This window comes from Schistocerca serialis, chromosome 1 (genome assembly GCF_023864345.2).
Source record: "Schistocerca serialis cubense isolate TAMUIC-IGC-003099 chromosome 1, iqSchSeri2.2, whole genome shotgun sequence".
Classification (NCBI taxonomy): Eukaryota; Metazoa; Arthropoda; class Insecta; order Orthoptera; family Acrididae; genus Schistocerca; species Schistocerca serialis.
This window is the reverse complement of record NC_064638.1, coordinates 1,089,457,128-1,089,478,612: the sequence shown is the minus strand read 5'-3', so window position 1 is coordinate 1,089,478,612 and position 21,485 is coordinate 1,089,457,128.

Genomic DNA, 21,485 nt, shown 5'->3' with positions numbered 1-21,485 from the left:
GATGGAGGGTAGGGGGGACACAACAATGAAGACGTGGCAGGGGGCAGGGGATGGGAGAGGAGAGGAGCAACCAGGGTGTGAGGGGGATCAAGGCGGCGGGAGGTGTAGAGTATGCGGATATATTCGAGGAATAGGAGCAGATGGGGGGAAGGAATGAGATCATTGAGGATCCGCGTGGGGGAGGGGAGGCGTATACGGAAGGCGAGGTGGAGTGCATGACGCTCAAGGATATGGAGGGACTTATAGAATTGGGGGGGGGGGCGATATCCAGGCAGGACTGGCATAACATAGGATGGGACGGATTAAGGATTTGTAGGTGTGGAGGATGTCCGGCCAGAGAGGAGTTTGAGGAGTCGGAGGCGGTTGTGGGACATGTTGCTGCAGTGGCTCGCCAATATACACGTTGACTAGCTACAAAAACGCAAGCGCCAAGGGATGGGGCTGTAACGTCATCGTAGACCAATTACAGAACACGGTGACATCCAGTGCCCTCTGCCGGAGAAACGGGCCGTGGTCTTCGCTTGCGCGACGTGGGAACAGTGCTGCCGCAAATCGCGGCCAAGCGCGCGTGCGGGTAGAGTGTTTGCGCCCATTTTGAGTGTATGGACTCCGATGCTCCATCTGTGTTGACTCGGCTGTGTTCGTCAGGGGCCGATACGCCATAGTACCGCAAATACTGGTTTCCATGCCTTGCTGAGTTGAAATCCCGTGTCTCTGTTAATAAGGTACTTAAACGTATTTCAACTGCTTCTTTAATGATGGAGCCCCAGTGCATGAAAGCGGACGAAAGGATGTTTGTCTCTCCGTAATTCATGCTGTGTGTCGCGACAGTACACTGTTCAGCCACTGCAGACTTCTCTGGCTGACCCAATCTGGTGTGGCTGAACGCTGTCTTGACACGGGACATAGCATGAACCCCTTGGTGCCTCAGCTTCTCTAGCGAGTCAGCGTATATAATGGACAGCCACTGCAGCAAGCACATGAAGATGACGAGCAGCTGTCTCATAGAAATATTACGCAGCCTCCACAACATTACCCGATGCGACACCCGTGAACAAATGAAGCAACGGTTTAATTAATTTAAAATGTCTATAGTCTAATTTACGAATTCGATCATATTGTTGTAATGTAAGTAAATTTGTGCGTATGTGTCTGAGTGCCTGTCTTCACGCACATGTGTTTGTGTGTGTGTGTTGGCTCTGAGCACTGTGGGACTTAACATCTGAGGTCATCAGTCCCCTAGAACTTAGAACTACTTAAACCCAACTAACCTAAGGACATCACACACATCCATGCCCGAGGCAGGATTCGAACCTGCGTCCGTAGCGGTTGCGCAGCACCAGACTGAAGCTCCTAAAACCGCTCAGCCACTCCGGCCGGCTGTGTGTGTGTGTGTGTGTGTGTGTGTGTGTGTGTGTGTGTACAATGACAGTGAATGTACGTGTATTTTTATGTACACTTATGATTCAAAACATTATGACCACTTGCTTAATAGTGTGTCGGTCCACGTTTAGAATGCTGCAATGCCGGTACAGCAAAGATTTTGTGTTACACGAATTCGGACACTCCTTGATGGGGTTTCCGAAGGTATGTGGCGTGAGATATCTACGCTTAGATCGCACTTGTGGTTTCTGGATAGGGATCTGGCGTCCGATAGCGTCCAAAGTAAAATCCATTGGTTTCAGAGAAGTCGAAACTGGTGACCAAGACATAAACATGAGTTCACTATCATGCTTTTCAAACCACTGTAGAACAATTCTGGCCCTATGACACGGATAGCTATCCTGTATCCTGCTGTCAGTTGTCATCGCCTTGAGGGAAGATAGCAAACATGACGACATATCCAGGCACGAGCATCAACCAGGTGACATGTTTCATTGACGCACAGTCCAATCTCGATCATCTCATGCCCATTACAGTCACGATTAACGATATCGGTGGCCTGACATGGAAACACACAGAGGTTGTCTGCGGCTGAGCGCCATGTTGAACAATATGCGCTGAACCGAGCGCTGCGAGCCACTCGCGTCTGCACCGGCACTACTATGTTGTCAGATCTGCCGCATATTTCTGCCTATCCTGTCTTACAGAGAGGGAAAGCCTTCGACCTCCACGTTCTGTGACGAGGCACATTCGTCCAGCACCCTGTCACCATCTGATGGTTTTACCGTGCTTCAGACACTTCCTGTAGATACGACAGTAGCATGGCAACAGCTGACCAGCTCCGTCGTTTCCGAGATGGTAGTTCCTGGATACCAGACCATAACAATCTGCTCTTTGTTATAGTACCTTATGTCATTGTTCCAAACTTAGCGAATCGGATCGCCGCTAGAATACTGTATCTTTCTCCCCTCATGATATTGACAAAATACTTTAGTTTTCACCGAGCGAGGTGGCGCAGTGGTTAGACACTGGACTCGCATTCGGAAGGACGACGGTTCAATCCCGCGTCCGTCCATCCTGATTTAGGTCTTCCGTGATTTCCCTAAATCACTCCAGGCAAATGCCGGGATGGTTCCTCTGAAAGGGCACGGCTGACTTCCTTCCCCATCCTTCCCTACTCCGATGAGACCGATGACCACGCTGTCTGGTCTCCTTCCCCAAACCAACCAACCAACCAACTTTAGTTTTCTGGTTTTCATTGTGTTCCACAGTTCCTCATCCTTACTGATTCGCCATAGAACGTCGGTATTGGTAATTTTTGTGTCCCGAATATTTCTAATGCCTCAGTCTTCTTCATTGTTGCCTGATTAATTGTTCATTCCTCCAATCCATACAAGAGTAGTGGGATTACGTAACATTTAATTATTCGAAGTCTTAGTTGCGAGAGAAAGTTCCAGTTGGTAAAAAGATCTGATGAGATATTTGGAATTTTGCAAATAATCATATATTTGGTTTTGCCAAAATTCATTTTCAGGGCTAATCGTTCTAGCCGTTGATCTTCAAATAGTGTCTGTAGCTGTGTTACATTAACTGTCACAACTAAAGTGACATCAATACAGTGTACATTATTAATCATTTTTCTATTGACCATTATGCCTATTTCTACCTTTGATATATCGTGTCTGAAGATCGCCTCCGAATAATAAATAGAAATGGGCACAGAACACAGCCTTCTCTTATTCCTCGCGTTATTTTAATATCAGATGTTTCTCCTCCACGTTACCAGTGTAGATTTTTATTATTGTATTCCTGTCGGTAGTTTTCACTTCCTTCCAATATGCTCACTAGTTTCTAATGCTGCACTTTGTCAAAATACTATTCGAAATCAATGAACAACATTACATCTTGATTTATATCTAGGCATATTTGTATCAGGCTGTTCACTGCAAATAAGCTTCTCTGGTACCCATATCGTTACGGAATCATAATTAATTCTCTCATACTATATTCTAGTTTGTTTTATATTCGATTGTGGCTAATTTTGTGGAAAAACATGCGACATTAAACTTATCATTCTGTACCCGACGCATTATTTCGCATTAACTTTTTTTGGTATCATAACAAAAGTAGATTTTAGCCATTCTGTTGGAATGCGTCCTGTTCCCTATTTATTAATATATAAATGAACTATATTTGGAGTTAGTAACTGTCTGTCAGCCTTAGAAGTTCCTCTGCTATGTCATTCGAACCAGGTAATTTCCCCGATGTTGCACTTCACTTTCCGGAGCTGATGGACTGTATGCTGCTATACCTTTCTTAGCTCGTCTCTGTGGAATTCAAAAAGTTCTTTTGCGTATGCTTCCCATCTACGCTGAAAAGCATCAGGCTCGTCCCAGACAGTCGTTTCATTTTAATTATTACTTATTAATCATCAATCATGTAATAGCTTCATTTTTCCTTTTTCTCGTTTAATTCACGCTTTGGTATGAACATAGGTGATATAGCTGACTGTAGATATCAAGCTTTTGTTAAGTAACTATAATTAACTCCAAGTATTTAGTTTGCATTTAGTACTAGGTTCGAGAATTTAGTAGAATCTTGGGAGCCATCCGCATAGGAACAACTCGGTAGCCATATATCGGGGAAGTGCCCCCAACGGACAACATTCGCCGCGCAGGGCAATGGGGCAATGCCCAGAATAGCGGCCGTACACGTAGGTCCGCAGTGGCGCTGCCTGGTGTTTTTTCGGAAAAACTGGGCAGGCATCTGCTGGACAGGCGACGCAGAATGGATCTTAGCACTGAACGATAAAGAGAGGTCGGGACTGTGTGAGATCTGTGCATTTCTTTACGTGGTGGTCTGTTCATCTAAAACGATCCGTGGGTTTTAAACCACTTGACGCGGCTGGAAGCTTGAGAGAATTTTATCGATCTCACACGTGGTTGTTGGCCGCAGGCAGGACGCTGGTCGTAAAAGAATAGTGTGAAGGTGGCCGCAGAGGTAGATAAGATCTTATTTGGGTCGTGAGAGTACAAAACTCGTGTTTGGGACTGGAATGTCAGCTGCACTTTGGAAAGAGCCTGCGTGCCGACAGCATGTCGCCAGGATACGGAGTTTGTTGACCCTAGTACAGACTGCACCAAGTAGAGGAAGAATGACGACTGGGCACTGTCTAAAAAGAGGAGCCCGCGTAGGGATCGCGCGACATTTTCTGAGAAAAGCAAATACAGGTGCTACTCGCATTAGTTATCGAAGAAACTTTTCTCACGAGTGGGACACTGTTGCTACATTGTTAGTATTTTGTCAAGTTGGAAAAATAAGAACGTTTCCTACCAATAAAAAACTTTCAGAGCAGAGATGGCAAGTTGTGCTACGAGGTTTCCCATTCAGAGAATGACTGACAAACCTTTTGATTGAACAAGGTGACAAGTATTGAACCATATGAAAAAAAAAAACATAAATCAGTCACAAACTACAGTATGCACACACTTTATTCAACATGTAAACGTCACTATAGATATTCGGATTTAGGTTATGACATGTTCGATATACCTGCCATAATTGGCGATGATGTGGCGCAGACGAATAGTGAAATTCTGCATGACCCGCTGAAGTGTCGGAATATCGATGCTGTCGATGACTTCCTGAATGGCTGGTTTAATCCCAGTAATGGTTTTGGGGTTATCGCTGTAAGCCACGCGGGATTAGCCGAGCGGTCTAAAGCGCTGCAGTCACGGACTGTGCGGCTGGTCCCGGCGGAGGTTCGAGTCCTCCCTCGGGCATGTGTGTGTGTTTGTCCTTAGGATAATTTAGGTCAAGTAGTGTGTAGTATTAGGGAGTGATGACCTTAGCAGTTAAGTCCCATAAGATTTGACACACATTTGAACACCCTCTCTTTACTGTAGCACCACAAACCTCACAAAAAGAAGTCGCATGTGTTGAGATTCGGAGAATATGATGGCCAATCTAGGCCCATCCAGTGGCCTCTAGGTACCCCAGAACCAGGATGCAGTACACAAAGTGCTCCTCCAGGACATCAAACGCTCGCCTGCTTCGATGGGGTCGTGCCCTGTCTTGCATGAACCACATCTTGTCAATATCAGGGTCACTTTGGATAATGGGGATGAAAGCATCTTCCAAAACCTTCATATACCGTTTGGTAGTCATCGTACTATCAAGGAATATCGCACCGATTATTCCGTGACTGGACTTTGCACACCACACAGTCACCTTTTAAATTCTCGATCGCGAAATGCGGATTCTCAGTCCCCCAAACTCGGCAATTTTGCTTATTGACGATGCCATCCAAATGAAAGTGGGCTTCGTCACTGAAACAAACCATGCACGCGCATACTAATTCCCCTCATAAGAGAGTGTGTTTTGGGGAGGGGGTTCCGTGAAGAACTGGAGCACAGAGGATTTTGCGAGGTTGCGAGGTGACACTTGGAACTTGGAGTGGGAGTGGAGGCTAGGAGGTATTTAGATGCTTGATAGACACATTAGGAGACTGTAGTCTTCAGATGGCGTACACAACATTTGACAAGGGGCGTGAGAGGCAACATGTCATAAGCAGCCCCCGTTGCTGCGGAGAGGAAACATGGTAAGATCTCTTTGCAAAGACGAAGGGGAGATGGGAATGGTTAGGAGAATGTAGGCGTATTTTTATAACTTAATGGGATACTGGCTCAGAATTTCATTAAGTAATTGGTGGATTACTAATAATTCAGGCACTTTGGGGTTTTGCACGTGATATCCCCCATCAGGCAACAGATCGAAGCAATTGTCATTCGTCAGTGGAATCGCTTCTTTCTTTTTTTTTCAATGAATTACGACCTATTATTCTGCTCATTTTCATTACTCAGACTTTGCGTATTTGTTGTGCTACAGTTGCATATAACTCAGCCCATTGAAAGATTTTATGTTTACATTTTCTTTTATCTCCGATTTATTCGGGATTAACACTAGGCTATTATCAAATCTTAACTGTTCTTCCTTGCACTTGTGATTATAATAAATCATGATCATCAGTTTAGAAAACTCTTTCACTTAAGTAGCTAGATGAATCGATCACCCCGTTGTTGTTATGATTCTTGGGGGGGGGGGGGGGCATACCTTGGACTCATTTGTCAGGACCATTTATTTTCTGACATTTCCATTGCGTGACGCTTTCATTTTACATCTGAATCTGTAGAGAGGTATCTGAACATCAGTACGGTGCAAACTATGAAAATCAGAGTGGTAGCCAGTAATAAGCAACAATCTTGGTGGGAATCTTATAACGTTTCTGGGAAGTATCCAAGATTAAGTTTCCTTGTTTGTCTTTGATTAAACTGTGGTTTTACCTTCTTGCCGTTTGTTTGTCTTCTTTAATCTTTTTGTGGACTCCAAAAGTATCACATCTTTATTTAGCGCTTCTATTTCCTCCCATATGTATTTCATATTTTCCGTAGTCTGAATTGTCTTCCATCTGAGCACTTGATTTACGTAAAGCACTTTTTTTGTTTTCTGATTACCTTATGTTTCCTTCTTCCGTCTTTCATAGATAGGATCTCATGTTTTATCCATTTTTGTTTTCCAGTTCATTTTGTGTTACTGATGTTTCCTTTGCTGGGTTCATTTAGAGCCTCTTTATTGTTTTTCACTCGTTGTATCCGCTACTACCGATTCCTCTGTAAGTGAGTTTTGGTTACATACTATCCATGACCTTTGTTTTTATGATCTTCTAATTAGGAATTTTCTTTCTCAGATCTTTAAAACCTTACTCTAAACGTTTCTACGACAGGATTATGGTGCGACCTTATGTCGGGCCTAGGTATGTTGCAACCGATTTTATGGCATTTAATGAGGACGAAGGCAGTTTGGTTCAAATGGCTCTGAGCACTATGGGACTTAACATCTGAGGTCATCAGTCTCCTAGAACTTAGAACTACTTAAACGTAACTAACCAAAGGACATCACACACTTCAATGCCCGAGGCACGTTTCGAACCTGCGACCATAGCAGCAGCGTGGTTTTAGAATGAAGCGCCTAGAACCGCTCGGCCACAGCGGCCGGCTGAAAAAATGGTTCAAATGGCTCTTAGCACTATGGGACTTAACATCTGAGGTCATCAGTCCCCTAGAACGTAGAACTACTTAAACCTAACTAACCTAAGGACATCACAGAACACCCAGCCATCACGAAGCAGAGAAAATCCCAGACCCCGCCGGGAATCGAACCCGGGAACCCGGGCGTGGGAAGCGAGAACGCTACCGCACGACCACGAGATGCGGGCGCGGCCGGCTGAAGGCAGTACGATTACTGATAATATTTCTGGTGGTACGTCTTGGTGATGTCCATTTATATAAAATACTTTTTGGCAGTTTGTACGTCGTATTCGTTGTTACAGATCTGTGTTGTTGAGAGAACTCTGTCTTTCGCCAGGTTCATTTGTGGCACTTAGTCCATGGCTCCCTACACATTCACTAACTTTTCCTTATCAAACGTAGGCATTATAGTCACCGAAAGTGGCTGTAATATCTACCTTCTTCGTTGTTTTAAGAATCCTATCTAGGACACTATTAAACTGCTCATCCTTCTTATTGGATTTATCGGCTTTGTGTGCGTGTATGCGTATTACACTGAAGTTGTCGTTTAGTGAACTGTACCAAAATAATCTGTTGAGGGAGTCATACTAACTGTACAACTTATTTATTTACGTATATGTTTCGTTTTACAAATATACTTACTCTTCACTTATGACGAACATGATTAGTTCCGGTGTAATGAAATGTGCTGCCCTGAAAGTGGGTCTCCCTTGTTCTGCTACTGGGTCTCGCTGATGCCATGTACGTCTGTGCCTAGTCGTGTCATTTCCTTAAATTTACCTGCTGATAACATATTTTGTACATTCCGATCATTGATGGATTGCCGCGGACTGAAAGCCGGATTTGTGTTTACTTTTGCCGTAGTGATTTGTACTTCCCCTTACTTCTCCACCGCAGTAATGCAGCTATTTGAACTGTGAGAGTCACGTCTGCAAAATTTCATGCATGGAGCGGTCCAAGATCAATTCTTACGTGCTTCGGACCGGTACTGGTCATCGCTGCTGTTCTTCGGTACATGCTTTTATACCACGCCTTAAAAGCAAGACCTTCACCGCCGGCGCGGTCTTCATACAATTCCAAGGGCAGGGTTCATGCGCTACAACCCGAAACAATTGGTCCCCAGGATCACTTAGCCACCTAGTCATTAGGAGTCAGCCGGCCGGAGTTGCCAAGCGGTTCAGTCTGGAACTGCGCGACCGCTACGGTCGCAGGTTCTAATCCTGCCTCGGGCATGGATGTGTGTGATGTACTTAGGTTAGTTAGGTTTAAGTAGTTCTAAGTTCTAGGGGACTGATGACCTCAGAAGTAAAATCCCATACTGCTCAGAGCAAGCCCATTAGGAGTCAGGGCCATCCCCGCGACATGGATGCTGAGAGCTACTTTCCGTACAAGGCGTGACAACGCCGCGAATCGTCACTATCGGCACGAATGTAAAATACACGAGCAGACGGTGGTTAGGTAACAAAACCGGGGGTTGAACCCTGGAAAAAGGAAGGAAACACGATGAGTTAGAGTATGAGATAACAGAGAGTCCGAACACCCCGCAGAGACGAAACATGGACGTAAAAACAAACTCTATCAACACCAACGACTGTCACTAGCACGCTGAAAACATAGAACTATCAGATGCGAAGGGCTGATCAGATAGTTGAAATCAGCCTAAAGGGCTCTACACATGCACCAACCGAGAGAGAAACCGAGCGACCATCCAATTCGGTGAGCAGCCTTCACAAGTGCCGAGAAATTTAGCGACTGCAGCGCCGAAGTGACGAAAGACGATCTTTTGGCACGACGGCGTTACGCCCGGCGCAGCTGTTTGGGATAAGTAGTGGTGCAATCGGGTAAGTCGTTGGGTGGACGGGGGACGGGGTTAGGGGGGGTGGGAGGTCGGCTGTCGGGTTGTCGTACCCAGCCGCATCGCCCGACAAGAAAAGTTGGCCGATCGGTTGGTCAACACACACCCAATTTGTCGGTCGGTCGGTTGGCCAATTGGTGCGTTTTTAGGGCCCGTAAGTACTGCCATTGTATGGTAGTGAAACATGGACTGAGGGAAAACCGGAACAGAAGAGAATCGAAGCATTTGAGATGTGGTGCTATAGACGAATGTTGAAAATTAGGTGGACTGATAAGGTAAGGAATGAGGAGGTTCTACGCAGAATCGGAGAGAAAAGGAATATGTGGAAAACACTGATAAGGAGAAGGTACAGGATGATAGGACATCTGCTAAGACATGAGGGAATGACTTCCGTGGTACTAGAGGGAGCTGTAGAGGGCAAAAACTGTAGAGGAAGACAGAGATTGGAATACGTCATGCAAATAATTGAGGACGTAGGTTGCAAGTGCTACTCTGAGATGAAGGGGTTAGCACAGGACAGAAATTCGTGGCGGGCCGCATCAAACCAGTCAGTAGACTGATGACAAAAAAAAAAAAAAAAAAAAAAAAAAGACGATTTGGGTACCAGAGAAGCTTATTTACAGTGAACAAGCCGATACAAAAAAAAAGGAAGTGTGCTTATCAAGCTGAATTCAGTCGGAACACACAGAAGTACTGCCAGGCCAGGCCTATCGTCACCAACAGGTGAAAACCTCAAATAACTTAGGGGTTTGCTGCCGGGTGACGTCGTCGAACACAGCCAACATTTCGACAGGAGCACACCCTGCCATTCTCAAGGCACAAATGCAAGGAAGAAAAAATGTGCAAGCAAATTTAATTCCTCAGTTCACCTTCTAAGATTAAGGCCCTGTTGGCGTCCGTGTAAAAGATTATCTTGGTTTGCGTAAGGCTGGGGTCTATCGTATTCCTTGCAGTTGTGGCATCTCATATATTGGTCAGACAATCAGGACTGTGTAAGACCGGTGTATTGAACATAAGCGTCACACACGCGTACAACAGCCGAGCAAATCCGCTATTGCAGAACATTGCCTTGACACCAGTCATCCTATGGAATACAACAACACGGAGATTCTGACTTGCACGTCCAGCTATTGGGATAGTGTTATTAAGGAAGCTGTTGAAATCAGACTATCAGGCAACCTTATTAACAGAGATAGTGGATTTTGTTTAGATCCTGCTTGGAATCCGGCTCTGTCTCTCATCAAGAAACAGAGGGACAGAATTAGTGCTACCTCACCTGTTGATTAACGGTAACTATCGATATGTATGATGTTGGCTATCTTTGGTTGTGTTGACACTTGTTCTTTGTGTGGTGCCTTCCTTGTTTCTCCTCTGTGAACCGAGGAATTAAATTTGCTTGCACATTTTTTCTTCCTTGCATTTGTGCCTTGAGAATGGCAGGGTGTGCTCCTGTCGAAATATCGGCGGTGTTCGACGACGCCACCCTGCAGCAAACCCGTAAGTTATTTGAACATTCGATTCGCCGGGAAAAGTTAAGGTCTCACAGGTGAACACCTGTGTCAGTGGTTCTTCGCGCACGCCCTCCTCGACAGAGTCCTATACTATTCCACTGCGATATACACGGCAGTTTATCTGCATGCAACTCTAGGTCTGCAAGAGGGAACACTGAATTTCTTGAGTTCAGAGAATACGCCCCTGTGTCTTCTTAGATGGGTTAATGAGCGGGTTTCATTGTTTGGGCAAAGGATAATGTCCAAAATAAAATTAAAAAAATCATTCCGTAGGAACTGGTAACCCATGAATACGGGTCAACCCATGTACATTTCTGGCCATTAAAATTGCTACACCACGAAGATGACGTGCTACAGACGACCAATTTAACCGACGGAAAGAAGATGCTGTGATATGCAAATGATGAGCTTTTCAGAACATTCACATAAGGCTGGCGCCGGTGACGACACCTACAACGTGCTGACATGAAGAAAGTTTCCAACCGATTTCTCATACACAAACGGCAGTTGACCGGCGTCGCCTGGTGAAACGTTGTTGTGATTCCTCGTGTAATGCCGGCCGCGGTGGCCGTGGGGTTCTAGGCACTACAGTCTGGAATCGCGGGACCGCTACGGTTGCAGGTTCGAATCCTGCCTCGGGCATGGATGTGTGTGATGTCCTTAGGTCAGTTAGGTTTAAGTAGTTCTAAGTTCTAGGGGACTGATGACCTCGGAAGTAGAGTCCCATAGTGCTCAGAGCCATTTGAACCATTTTTGAACCTCATGTAAGGAGGAGAAATGCGTACCATCACGTTTCCCACTTTGATAAAGGTCGGATTGTAGCAGCCACGACTCGATCCCTGAGTCAACAGATGGGGACATTTGCAAGACAACAACCATGTGCACGAACAGTTCGACGACGTTTGCAGGAGCATGGATTGTCAGCTCGGAGACCATGGCTGTGGTTACCCTTGACGCTGCATCACAGACAGGAGCGCTTGCGATGGTGTAATCAACGACGAACCTAGGTGTACGAATGGAAAAACGTCAATTTTTTCGGATGAATCCAGGTTCTGTTTACAGCATCATGATGGTCGCCTCCGTGTTTGGCGACATCGCGCTGAACGCACATTGGAAGCGCGTATTCGTCATCGCCACACTGGCGTATCACCCGGCGTGATGGTATGGGGTGCCATTGGTTACACGTCTCGGTCACCGCTTGTTCACATTAACGGCACTTTGAACAGTGGAGGTTTCATTTCAGATGTGTTACGACCCGTGGTTCTACCCTTCATTCGATCGCTGCAAAACCCTACATTTCCGCAGGATAATGCACGAGCGCATGTTGCAGGTCCCGCACGGGCCTTTCTGGAAAATGTTCGAGTGCTGCCCTCGCGAGCACATTCTCCAGATCTTTCACCAATTGAAAACGTCTGGTCAATGGTGGCCGAGCAACTGGCTCGTCACGATACGCCAGTCACTACTCTTGATGGACTGTGGTATCGTGCTGAAGCTGCATGGGCAGCTGTACCTGTACACGCCATACATGCTGTTTGACTCAATGCCCAGGCGTATCAAGGCCGTTATTACGGCCAGAGGTGGTTGTTCTGGGTACTGATTTCTCAGGATCTATGCACCCAAATTGCGTGAAAATGTAATCAAATGTCAGTTCTAGTAATATATATTTGTCCAATGAATACCCGTTTATCATCTGCATTTCTTCTTGTTGTAGCAATTTTAATGGCTAGCATTGTATGTGGGTAAATTGGCTGAGTGGCCAAGTCTCTGGAGCGTCAGTCGGCAGACAAGGCCGCCGCAGAAGAGAAGTGCAGGCGCAGCGGCCGTGTCGGCAATTGCGGTGCCTCCCACGCCGCCCGCGTGACGCGCAGCTGCCGGCCGGTGGCACGCAGCGCCGGCGCGACGGCGACACGCGGCGACACCTGCGGGGGCGGCGCGGCGCGGCCCGGCCGTGCTCCCGTCAGCCGCCGGCCATTAAGCAGTAATCGCCGCCGCAGCGCGTCCGCCCATGTTCGGCCCAGAGCTCCGCCTGTACACGGGCCTCTCATTTGGGCCATCGATACAACACCCACTTGTCCGCGTCCCGCGCTGCAGCGCTTCTGAAAGCGTTCTCGCCGCATCAACATGTAATGTGCTCAGGAGCTGAGAGACTCCACATTCATGTCTAAGTTAGATTGGAATGGGTGTCTTTGCAATTACGTTCATTCTAGGCTACTAATTATAATGCACTAATGATAGCTGCAGTGTCACTTAAAATCTAGATCTGCAATGCAGTAAATAAAGACGGATGACATTACCATCGATGATGACCCTCTTTCTGTCATCGATTACATCACGCTCGGGGGCACTATCATTCGCATGGAGTGGTTTATACGAAATAATGCGACAAAAGAAATCGCAACACCAAAACGTAATTAATATACACTAATGGCCATTAAAATTGCTACACCAAGAAGAAATGCAGATGATAAACGGATATTCATTGGACAAATATATTATACTAGAACTGACATGTGATTACATTTTCACCGAATAGATCCTGAAAAATCGGCACCCAGAACAACCACCTCTGGCCGTAATAACGGCCTTGATACGCCTGGGCACTGAGTCAAGCAGAGCTTGGATGGCGTGTACAGGTGTGCTTCAACACAATACCACAGTTCATCAAGACTAGTGACTGGCGTATTGTGACGAACCAGTTGCTCGGCCACCATTGACCAGACGTTTTCAATTGGCGAGACATCTGGAGGATGTGCTGTCCAGGGCAGCAGTCGAACATTTTCTGTACCCAGAAAGGCCCGTACAGGACCTGCAACATGCGGTCGTGCATTATCCTGTTGATGTGTAGGGTTTCGCACGGATCGATTGAAGGGTAGAGCCATGGGTCCTAACACATCTGAAATGTAACTACCACTGTTCAAAGTGCAGTCAATGCGAACAAGAGGTGACCGAGACGTGTAACCAATGGCACCCCACACCATCACGCCGGGTGATACGCCAGTATGGCGATGACGAATACACGCTTCCAATGTGAATTCACCACGATGTCGCCAAACACGCATCCGACCATCATCATACTGTAAACAGAATCTGGATTCATCTGAAAAAATGACGTTTTGCCATTCGTCCACCCAGGTTCGTCGTTGAGTACACCATCTCAGGCGCTCCTGTCTGTGATGCAGCGTCGAGGGTAACCGTATCCATGGTCTCTGAGCTGATAGTCCATGCTGCTGCAAACGTCGTCGAAATGTTCGTGCAGATGGTTGTTGTCTTGCAAACGTCCCCACCTGTTGACTCAGGGATCGAGACGCAGCTGCACGATCCGTTACAGCCATGCGGATAAGATGCCTGTCATCTCGACTGCAAGTGATACTAGGCCGTTGGGATCCAGTCCGGCGTTACCCTCCTGAACCCACAGATTCCATATTCTGCTAACAGTCGTTGGATCTCGACCAACGCGAGCAGCAATGTCACGATACGATAAACCGCAATCGCGATAGGCTACAATCCGGTATTTGAAGTCGGAAACGTGATGGTACGCATTTCTCCTCCTTACACGAGGCATCACAACAATGTTTCACCAGGCAACGCCGGTCAATTGCTGTTTGCGTATGAGAAATCGGTTGGAAACTTTCCTCATGTTAGCACGTTGAAGGTGTCGCCACCGGCGCCAACCTTGTGTGAATGCTCTGAAAAGCTAATCATTTGCATATCACAACATCTTCTTCATGTCGGTTAAATTTGGCGTCTGTAGCACGTAATCTTCGTGGTGTAGCAATTTTAATGACCAGTAGCGTAAAATAATGAAATTTTGGGAATACATTTGCAAGATCACAGGTTAATGTAAGCGCGAGATAAGGAAAACACCTCCTGGATTGCTGTACATGACTACCAGCCTAACAGATCGAATCGCCAGACTGACGAAGAGTTTATCAGTCGTGGTGCGTGAAATAACCACGAGAGCGCTCCTGTTGCCATACAGAATCGCATCCTCGACCTTAACTGTAGCCGTAGTTCCGGTGGTTCCTGCACGCAGACAGGTTGGTTACAAGCCCTCAACTTCCCTCCTTCTAACCAACACACGGTCATTACTGGCACCGACGCAGAACCAACTTTCATTAGTAGTAGTAGTAGCTTTATTCATCCGTAGATCTCTTTTTACGAGGATATAGGACATGTCAAAGTATTTACAAATTTGGATCAATTTAAAATAAGCTAATTCGTATACACATATATTTACAGATTTATAGTTAGAGACAATCATTAGATTTACTCCTGGTATACAATAATTTTTTTACAAATAATTTATTTAATAATGTAATGCCACACTGTTCTCTCATATCTCACTATCAGTCACTGCACACACTATACACACATTGTTCCATAACACTTCACTCACTAAACACACACACACACACACACACACACACACACACACACACACACACACTGGTGATCTCTTGGATCATTTGATATCCTGATAAACTGAGCCAGCATCCCTCTACAATGAGTGAAATGTTGAGCTCAGAAACAGGAAGAGGTGATGGTATTGTGCTATGCATAGCTTGGGGATAAGTATTTCTAGAAAGGAAAAAAGAAGGTGTTATGTGAAATGTTGGATGTTTTATAATCATTATTATTATTTATTTGTACAACTTTTTTGCCAAACCCCTACTCTGTTTTATCTAAGTAATCCTTCAGTGTATAAAATGTATTGCATGACAGGTACTTTTTACCTGCCTTTTTAAATAAGTGTATTTTTGCGATTTCTTTAATCTCTTTTGGTAATTTATTGTACAGTTTTATTCCTTGGTAGAAAATGCTGTATTGAGTTTTATGTTTATTTTTTCTTGGTAAATATAAGTTGAGTCTATATCATGTTGCATGGACATGGACAGAGTTGTTTGTGCAGTAATTGCCAATGTAATTTTTGATGTGTACAAGTGACTGGTAAATGCATTCACATGGAGTAGTTAAAATCCCCAGTGTTTTGAATAGATCTTTACAATGAACTCGACTAGTAGTTTTGGTTATTATTCTTATGGCTCTTTTCTCGAGTTTGAAAACTGTGTTCCTATTTTGTGAATTTGTTCCGCAAAAAAGAATGCCATAGCTAAGAATGGAGTGTACATATGAATAATATGTAACTAAAAGACACTGCATGTTACGCACTGATGATAGGATTCTAAGGACATAATATGCTGATGACATTCTGTTTGCAAGTACCTTTGAGTGTTAACACCACTTCAACTGAGAATCAATATTCATTCCAAGAGATTTTGCATTTGTTACACAGTCTATAGAGGTGCCATCTACATTTAATTTAACATTGTCATTTTTCCTCTTCAAACTGAAATTCGTGGCATTAGTGTTCTTTATGTTCAATGCCACTTTATTGCTTATTGACCAATCATAAGAAAACATAACAGGCCTCCACCCTGCCCTCCAATGAGCTGTCGCTTGACAAGTCAAAAATGGAGGCGGTTTGGGGTCAGTGGAATGCAGAAGGACGTCTAGCTCGGAGCTGTCCGTGGAGTAACCGGTGCTCGTTGTGTCGCTGTGGTATCAACTGCTGCCCACATTGCTGCTGCAGATGCATACGATGCTCTAGAGCCATACGCCGAACACGATGGTCTTCCCTGCCGCTAGTGGCACACGGCCGTTCGGAGCATGTTCTTCTTGCCACAGTACATTCTCGTGACCACCGCTGCCAGCACTCATATACAGTGGCTACATTCCTTCCCAATATTTCTGCAGTATCGCAGAAGGAAGATCCAGCTTCACTTAGCCCTATAACACGACCCTGTTCAAACTCAGTGAGGTGTTGATAATGGCCTCTTTGTCGCCTTAAAGGTATTCTTGGCAAGCATTAACCCACCGCGTCCATTCTCAATAGTAACTAACGCTAATGACCGTTACAGCGTGTATTTAAAGCAAACCTGATTTGCATTCTCACAAGATCGCTACAAGCGACACTCTTATGTGACTGATGTGAAATCTCAACAGACATCATCTGTCCGATGCAAAAACACGCCTCATCCTGCTTTCTTCTTTTTACTCCGCGACAATATAGTAGGACTATTCGGTAGGCTCTCACGAATGGATGAATGACAACAGCTATAAGCCGGGAAAATCTTACGGGTAGAGTTTCTCCATTGGGAAGAGATTGCTGGAAGCTGAACTGAGATCTCGAGTTTTCATACTTAATTTACCAATGGCACCCTTTAAGAGGCAACACAGGCAACAACTGAGGGGGGATAGTGATATGTACACACAGAAAGGGCTATAGTATCTCGTACACAAGGTATAAAAGGGCAGTGCATTTGCGGAGCAGTCTTTTGTACTCAGGTGATTCATGTGAAAAACTGTCCGACGTGATAATGGCCCTACGACGGGAATTAACAGACTCTGAACGCGGAATGGTCGTTGGACATTCCATTTCGAAAATCGTTGTTGTTGTTGTTGTTGTTGTTGTGCTCTTCATTCCAGAGACTGGTTTGCTGCAGCTCTTCATACCACTAGCTCTGTGCAAGCTTTTTCATCTCCCAGTATCTACTGAAACCTACATCCTTCTGAATCTTCTGAATCTCTTGGTCTCCCTCTACTTTTACCCTCCACGCTGCCCTCCAATACTAAATTGGTGATCCCTTGATGCCTCAGAATTTGTCCTACCAACCGATCCCTTCTTCTGGTCAAGTTGTGTCACGAATTTCTCTTCTCCCCAATTCTATTCAATACCTCTCCATTAGTTATGTGATCTACTCATCTAATCTTCAGCATTCTTCTGTAGCGCCATATTTCGAAAGCTTCTATTCTCTTCTTATCCACACTATTTATCGTCCATGTTTCACTTCCATACATGGCCTCACTCCATACAAATACTTTCAAAAACGACTTCCTGACACTTAAATCTACTCGATGTTAACAAATTTCTCTTCTTCAGAAACGCTTTCCTTGCCACTGCCAGTCTACATTTTATATCCTCTCTACTTCGACCATCATCAGTTATTTTGCTCCTCAAATAGCAAAACTCATTTACTACTTTAAGTGTCTCATTTCCTAATCTAATTCCCTCAGCATCACCCGAGTTAACTCAACTACATTCCATTATCATCGTTTTGCCTTTGTTGATATTCATCTTATATCCTCCTTTCAAGACACTGCTCTTCCAAGTCCTTATCTATCTCTGACAGAATTACAATGTCATCGGCGAACTTTAAAGTTTTAATTTCTTCTTCATGGATTTTAATACCTACTCTGAATCTTTCTTTTGTTTCCGTTACTGTTTGCTAAATATACAGATTGAATAACGTTGGGGAGAGGCTACAACCCTCACTCCCTTCCCAACCACTGCTTCCCTTTCATGTCCCTCGACTCTTTATAACTGCCTTCTGGTTTCTGTACAAATTGTAAATAGCCTTTCGCTCCCTGTATTTTACCCCTGCCACCTTCAGAATTTGAAAGAGAGTATTGCAATCAACATTATCCAAAGCTTTCTCTAAGTATACAATTGCTAGAAACGTAGGTTTGCCTTTGCTTAATATATTTCGTAGGGTCAGTATTACCTCCCGTGTTCCAACATTTCTACGTAATCCAAACTGATCTTCCCCGAGGTCGGCTTCTACCAGTTTTTTTATACGTCTGTAAAGAATTCGCGTTATAGTTTTCATCCGTGGCTTATTAAACTGATTCATCGGTTATTTTCACATCTGACAGCACCTGCTTTCTTTGGGATTGGAATTACTATATTCTTCTTGAAGTCTGAGGGTATTTCGCCTGTGTCATACATCTTGCTCACCAGATGGTAGAGTTTTGTCAGGGTCGGCTCTCCCAAGGCCGTCAGTAGTTCTAACGGAATGTTGTCTACTCTCGGGGCCTTGTTTCGACTTAGGTCTTTCAGCGCTCTGTCAAACTCTTCAAGCAGTATCATATTTCCCATTTCATCTTCATCTACATCCTCTTCCATTCCCATAATATTGTCCTCAAGAACATCGCCCTTGTATAGACCCTCTATATACTCCTTCCACCTTTATGCTTTCCCCTGGTGAATTCAATATTCCGAGACCCACAGCGTAAAGAGTGTACCGAGGTTTCTAAATTTCAGGAATTACCCCTTTCTACGGACTATTGCTTTGAAGATTTCCAGTGAAAGACTTGGCCACCCGGACTACCCGACTTGATTGCGTCGAACATTTACAGCAGATAGTCTAGAGGTCAGTTCGTCTACAAAATCCTGCACCGGCAACACATTCGCTATTATAGACATCTATAGATGCAGCGCAGCTCAGTATTTCTGCAGGGAACTTCCAGCGACTTGTTGAGTCCATGCCACGTCTAGTTGACTAGACGTGGCAGGAGATCCTACAGGATATTAAGAGGTATCTCAAGCCTTTCGTCACATCAGTGTACGTAGTGCAGAGCCAAAGTCAAGAGGTACTTCGAGGGGCTTCTGTGGTGTTCAGCGATGCATATCACTCCTGTTTGTGGCGGTCAGGACGATGCCAACGGTCCATAGATGGCATGGTAAATGGTTACTAGAAGCAACGTTTTTCAAGACCTGTATGTCCCAAACTCGTGAAGTGGTGGTATGGGGAGATATTTGATCCAGCCTATGAAATGAAGTTGCAGTGGAGACGACGTGAATTCCGAATATGAACAACATCGATCTGTACCTCACACGGTTCAGCGACCAGTGTCCACGACACCTCAAATGGAAGAAGAGAGTGTGCAAGTCCCTTTGACAGCCATTGCAACACGCATACCACAAATGCATTTTTTCCAACTATAAGGGCTTGTTTATTAATTTGCAAATCAGCACTCCATTTGTATGCTTTCGGATTGGACAAACAGATCGCATTTTCTCAACTCAACGTTTCGGTTGGATCGTTTGGGAGCTTCTTCAGCAGAACTCCTCTTGACGTTGTGTAGTATATAGTTAGGAGACAAAGCCATGGGATACTACGTAATACCGTGTCGGAGTTCCACTTGCCCCGTGTAGCTGAGCAACTCGGCCTCGCATGCACTCAACAAGACGTCGGAAGTCCCTGCAGAAATATTATCCAATACTTTCTCTATAGCCGCTCATAACAGCGAAAGTCTTGCCAGTGCAGAATTTTGTGCACGAACTGACCTGTCGATTAGGTCCCATAAATGTTCGATAGGATTCAAGTCGAGCGAACTCGGTGGCCAAATCATTCGATCGAATCGTCCAGAATGTTCTTCAAACCCTGTGTAGCCAGTGACATGGCACACTGTCATCTGCAAAAATTCCATCATTGTTTGGGAACATGTGGAATATGAATGGCTGAAGATGGTCTCCAAGCAGCCGAACATAACCATTTCCAGTCAACGATCGCCTCAGTTGACCAGAGGACCCAGTCCATTCCATGGAAGCACAGCCCACACAGCTTTATGGAGCCACCAACAGCTCCCATAGTGCCTTGTTGACAACTTGGGTCCAAGGCTTCGTGGGGTCTGAGCCAGACTCTAACCCTACCATCAGCTCTCAGAAACTGAAATCGAGACTTATTTGATCAGGATGCGGTTTTCCACTCGTCAAGGAACCAGCTCATATGACCACGAGCCCAGGAAAGGCGCTGCAGGCGCTTGCGTCTGTCGCCTGCTGTCATAGCACATTAACGTCAGATTTCGCCACACTGTTCCAACGGATACGTTCCTTGTACTTCCCAAATTTATTTCTGCGGTTGTTTAACGCACTGTTGATTGTCTCTTAGCACTGACAACTGACAACTGGAAATTCCACTGCTCTCGGTCGTTAAGGGGAGGTTTGCTGTCTTTGGCCCGAAAAATGCATGTTCTTTGACAAATTTTTTCTCGAGATGTGTTATAGATATCAGCGTCAAATTTGGTCAAAATGTTTATTGATATTTCCTCTACAAACTGAGATTTTTTTGACCGGAAATGTCGAAGATCAAAGACGGAAGTGCCGTCAGAACGAAACAAAATTTCGATGTAGACCTCCACGTGCGGTATGTCACAGGTCAGCCGGCTCGTCTGAAATCAAAATTGAGCTTACGTTATCGAAGTGTAGAAGATTCATTAGGAGTTGTACCTCGCTTTAGTTATTTGGACCATAGGAAACAAAATGGCAGGCATTTGAAAAAAAAAGGTTTTTTCATCGATTTTTCGACTTCGTCGGCCAAGTAAAAGTATTTATAGTTGATGGATCAGGATAAAAGTGGCGCAACTCCTAGATAATTTAGTTAGCTTCGTCGGAAACAAAGATTCATGCCAACCGGTTCAGTAGATTTGAAGTTACCATACCGCGCGATAAGAAAAAATCATTTCGAGAAAAACGCGTTTGAAGTTTTGACTACAAATAAATGCAATATTATGCAACTTACGTTCAATCTGCTATTACGGGTCCATAAACTAGTCCTTCCTCTTCCTCATAGAGGGCGTTCTGCTCGATCTGGGCCATCCTGCGCTGCTCCAGAGCCACTCGTACGGCCGGTGACAAGCGGTTTTCGGCCGCTTGAATCCGGTGGTCGTCCGAATGCGTTGCGAACTACATCGAATGAGTCCCAGGCTGACGTCCATCGTTGTCATGGTCTTCAGAATTGCTGAATTCGCGTCGCTGAAGCTGCTCATAGCCAGGAAAGTCGCAATCTCCACAGTTTTCGCACCAGAATG